This window comes from Capricornis sumatraensis, chromosome 9 (genome assembly GCF_032405125.1).
Source record: "Capricornis sumatraensis isolate serow.1 chromosome 9, serow.2, whole genome shotgun sequence".
In the NCBI taxonomy this organism is placed as follows: domain Eukaryota; kingdom Metazoa; phylum Chordata; class Mammalia; order Artiodactyla; family Bovidae; genus Capricornis; species Capricornis sumatraensis.
The window spans coordinates 37306489-37311984 of record NC_091077.1 but is presented as its reverse complement, the minus strand read 5'-3'; positions in this window follow the sequence as shown (position 1 = coordinate 37311984).

Here is a 5496-nt window from a genome sequence, read left to right as displayed (position 1 = left end):
TAGACATGTGAAATAGGTAGCTAGTGGGAAGTTGCTGTATAACATAGGGAGCTCAACCTGGTGCTCTGTGACAACCTAGAGAAGTGGGATGGGGTGGGGGTGGGAGGGAGGTTCAAGAGGGAGGGGACACACGTATGCTTATGGCTGATTCACATTGTTGTACGGCAGAAACCAACACAACATTGTAAAGCAATTAGCCTCCAATTAAAAAAGAAATAAAACACAAAACCAGGGAAAAAAAACCCCCGAAACATGAAACTTGGAACTCTTTTGAGGACAAGAAGGAGATACCAGAGGAAGTAGAAGCACTTGATGTTATCTTCTTACTGCCTGTTCACCTAAGTTAGCTATTTAATCAAATGAACAGTTGAGGGCCTGTGTAAACCAGGAGACCAGTGAGCACCTCATTCATCCCACTCTTTCTCTCACTGCCCTTGCTGGCCAGGCCTCCTCAGTGTCAGGATGGTGGAAACCTGCATCCCTCGTGTACATCCTCTGCTCTGGGTGAGGACCGAGTTGCGGGCTGGCCCTGCTGTTGCTTGACCTCTTGACCTGCGTTGTCCAGGCCAGGGAGGCGCCAGCTCTCCTCAGAGTAAATTGCTGTGCCCAGAACCGTGGGGATGGGGCTGCCCTCAGCAGTGCACCAGAGGCTTCATTACTTGGAGAAGACTATTTTCAGCTGGGGGACAAACCATTAAACTTAAGAAGCTGCCAGCCGTCTCCAGCAGAGCATGCATCTGAGACTCTGGGCACAGGATGTGGCCAGCTTGCGCAGCCATCTGCGGAGATCAAGCCCTTTCTCTCTGGAGCTTGGTGACACTTCACCTTAAAAAGGGAACGGAGCCAATTTGGGGCATCAGCTTGGGCTTCATCTAAGTGTGCTAATAAAAAGTTATGTTTCCCTAGGAGAGTTTGCAGTGACAGCAGAGAGGTGACTGCCTGGGTTTAATACTCCACTGACAGGTGCCTCCAGCCCCCCTCATTTTCCTAGCACCCCCAGGCAGATGCTCCTCCATCCTGCCATTTATATGCTTCTTTATATGGAAATCCTAAAGCCCTGTAAATGGAAGTTAGAGGACTTGGTGAAAATTTCTGAGAGAGCTTCCCTGGTGGCAAGAGTCTGCTCGACAGTGCAGAAGACCTGGGTTCAATTTCTGGTTCGGGAAGATCCCCTGGAGAAGGAAATGGCAACCTACTCCAATATTCTTGCCTGGAGAATCCCATGGACAGAAGAGCCTGGTGAGCCCCAGTCCATGGGGTTGCAGAGAGTTGGACATGATTGAGCAACTAACACTTACGTGGAATCAGACCTAAATGAATCCTATAGTACTTGGAAAATTTATTTTACAGTATACAATACATGGCCTTGTCTCTCTAAACTGTTTTCAGTTCTGCCTCACATAACTCACTTAACTCTTTAGCGGAATGTTTTACCGTTCCTGTGTTTCTTTGTCACTTCCAAGGCCACGTCAACCACATCATTTCTACCTGAAAATCTCCCCTGCTTAGTACCAGTTTTCCAAACTCATCCATTCTTAAATTTGCACACAAATGCCAGATCCTCTGTGAAGCCTTGACTGAGACCCCAGTGCCCCTGTTCCCCACCCAGAGGGGCTCTCTATCTCCTCTGGATTCCCACAGCTTTTTTTTTTTTTTTTGGCCACACCACATGGCATGTGGGACCTTAGTTCCCTGTCCAAGGATTGAACCTGTGCCCCCAGTGGTGGAAACACAGAGTCTCAACCACTGGACCACCGGGGAAGACCCTCCCATAGCTATTTACTGTGACATGTTTTATGTATCCTGTTCATTTATGCATCAGTTAATGGTTGTCTAGCTTCCTGGTATGGTGGTTAAGTATGCGGATTTAAGGGGCTTCCCAGGTGGATCACTGGTGAGGAATCTCCCTGCCAATGCAGGAGCTGTAAGAGATTTGGGTTTGATCCCTGGGTCGGGAAGATCCCCTGCAGGAGGAAATGGCAACCTGCTCCAGTATTCTTGTCTGGAAAATCCCATGGACAGAGGAGCCTGGAGGGCTACAGTCCATAAGATTGCAGAGTCAGGCTCAGCTGAGCAACTGAGCAGACGTGCGTGTGGATTCAGGAGGCAGGTTTTCTGGAAACAAACCTTGGTTGGGGTGTTTGTTGTGTGACTTCGGGCAAATTAACTAGACCTTCTGTGCATCAACTTCTTCATCTATGAGATGGGATAATGATTAAATACTGTATGGGACTGTTGTGCAAATCAATTGAGCAAATCCATGTGGAACAGCAGTGACTGGCAATATTTAGCAATGTTAGCTGTTTATTATTATTAATTGTTACTATTGTTATCATTACGATTCTGTCTTCTTTAAACTTTCTGATGGCAGGGTCCCATCTTGTCTATCTTTCTGCTTCACCACATGACTTTGTATATTGAGACATGTTGATTTACTTTGTATATTGATAATGTTTATTTATAAATAAATAGATGGCCACAGGGGTTTCCCAGGTGGCTCCATGGTAAAGAATCTGCCTGCCAGTGCAGGAGATATGGGTTTGGTCCTTCGGTTGGGAAGATCCCCTGGAGGAAGAAATGGCAACCCACTCCAGTATTCTTGCCTGGAGAATCCTGTGGACAGAGGAGTCTGATGGGCTACAGTCCATGGGGTTGCAAAGAGTCAGACACAACTGAGTGAATGAGCACATATACATGGCCAAAGAATAAATAAGACCGCCATTCTTAGCAAACTGATCCCATTTTCCTTCATTGGTTTTAAGTTATAGGGACTTAATAAAATTGACTTAGGCTTCAGAAGACGGTATTGAGATACTTTGTTAAACATAATACATCAGATGAGCATCCTTTCCATCTCAGTACGTCAGCCCACACTGTTGTCACTCAGAAGCAGTATCAAGAGTCCATAGCCCAAACCAAGACTTCTAGCAATGGACCGTTAAGAAATAACACACTGCTGGGCTGAGGCCTGTCTGCAAGTGCCTGGCATCTGGTGGTATTCCCTGGCCACTATGCAGAGATTGACCCTGGAAAGCCAGAGGTGTGACTAAAAGTAGAATTTGGAGTTTCAGATACATCTGGCATCAGGGAAGGGCCTTGGAGAAGAGCCATGGAACGTTTCTCATACACATAGTGCTCCATTGCTCACTCATGTCTGACTCTTTGTGGCACCATGGACTGTAGCCCACTGGTCTCCTCTGTCTATGGGATTTTCCACATAGGAATATTGGAGTGGGTTGCCATTTCCTACTCCAGGGGATATTCCCGACCTGGGGATTGAACCTGTGTCGCTTGCATCTCCTGCATTGGCAGGATGATTTTTTCCCGCTGAGCCACCTGAGAAGCCCATAGACGTAGTGTAACCCCTAAAATTTTGAGAGGTATCCTCGCACCCTGCTGTCCATAAACCTCACAATCATTTTATAAAAGGACCTGGTGGTGGTTTGCGAAGTCTAGGCCATGCTCGGAGAAGGCAATGGCACCCCACTCCAGTACTCTCACCTGGAAAATCCCGTGGACAGAGGAGCCTGGTAGGCTGCAGTCCAGGCGGTAGCAAAGAGTTGGACATGACTAAGCGACTTCACTTTCACTTTTCACTTTCATGCATTGGAGAAAGAAATGGCAGCCCACTCCAGTGTTCTTGCCTGGAGAATCCCAGGGACGGGGGAGCCTGGTGGGCTGCCATCTATGGGGTGGCACAGAGTCGTACACAACTGAAGCGACTTAGCAGCAGCAGGCCATGCTAGTTTCTGTCCTGCCTGTTTCTGAGATTCTTGAGCAAGTGAGAGAAAATGTAGTGCTAGAAAAGAGAGGATAGAGAGAGAGAAATTGGAGAAAAATAGCCACAGTGGAAATTACCAGGGAGTAGAAGGAGCGATTTCTATTTTGACATCTTTTCCTACTCTTGTGACCACGAATGAAACAATGATGGAAGCTGTCTGAAATGTTGATCAACTGAAAGAAAGTGAGGAATGTGTGTGCCCACACTGGCCCTGCCAGTGGCACCCCACAGATTGCTCTGCAGGGGGCAGAGGTGGCCGGTACCAGGTGAATGTGGGTGATGGAAGTGTCAGGGCAGCTGGGCTATACTGACTAGCTCAGAGTTCTTCTTTCTTGATGAAAAATATGTAATTTTTACAGTGTGTCGAAGCAAATGGGAGAGTGACTATTCACAACTGATGCAGTTTGGCATGCCTAGCATACTTCTCAGTGGCACAAAACTCTGTTGCTCTCAGCTTCATGGAGAGAAGCAGCAGGCGGGAGGGGAGGCACTGTTCCCACTTCATCCTTGTCATGTTGGTGGCTGATGTTTGTTTATTTGAATTCATTCAACTCAACCAAAAAGTCATCTTGGAAGAGCTAGATGGCTGTTCTGAGTTTCTTATAAAACTGTGCAGGAAAGACCAGGTGGATTTGGGAGTCTGACTGGGAAATAAGGAAGAAGAGAAAGTTCTTGAATAAATTAGTCAAGATCCTGCCCAGCAATAGCTTAGACGTGAGAAATGCCACAGAAAATGTCGGTAAGGGATGTGTGTCCCTCGATGAGATGACGTGTCCAGGAGGGGATTCGGATAGAGCCTCAAGCAGCAGCCAGCCACATGCCTCACTTAATCCACTTTCAAACCTGTGAATGCAGTGGATTTCTGTTGAAAGCAAATATGATTAAGTTGGTTTAAATAATTTAAGGACCAAATAAAATCTTCACAGAGTCGATTGAGGTGTGAAGCACAAATGTCTCTTGAGCTGCAGATTAAAGTGGGAGCAGGGCTCGAATCACGGACTCGATGGACATGAGTTTGAGCAAACTCTGGGATATGGTGAAGGACAGGGAAGCCTGGCGTGTTGCAGTCCATGGGGTTGCAAAGAGTCAGACACGACTGAGCGACTGAACAACAGCAACAACAAAGAGCCAGTGTGTGTGATGGAGGAGGTGTGATTCCCCACAGTGTCTGGGGACAGTGAAGCCATGGAGTGTGACTTCCCTTCCTGCACTGGATGGCCGGAGGGGAATTGTGTCAGAACTGAAATGTGTGGGAGTCTGAACACTCCGTGTAACTTCCCTGCGCAGGCCCTCTGCTCCCAGGCTAGGAAGTCAAGGTTAGGCTGTGTTCAGCTTGTGCTGGGAGCTGCCTACTCACAGGTTGGAGGCAGAAAGTCCCACACCATGGCCTGACGTCATCCCAGGAAATAACCTCTTTGACTGCCTGAAACCTCCTGCATCATCTGCGATGCAGTGTTCCCTTCCTGGCCCGAAGCATGGTCACAAAGGACCCCTCTCTGCTTAGCCAAGGGTACACTGGGCTTCTTTGGGACTGGGGACACCCTGGTCACAGTACAACCAAGAGAAGACCCCGGACCTCTGTGGCCTCCTTGCCCATAGTCCAATAGCCACTTACAGGACCCTCAGGAGGTATGGGACAAAGCCGTGGACAGAGTAGCTGAACTGTTTCTGGCTCGTCAGATGACAGAATTACAAAATGGTGGGGCATATGGCAA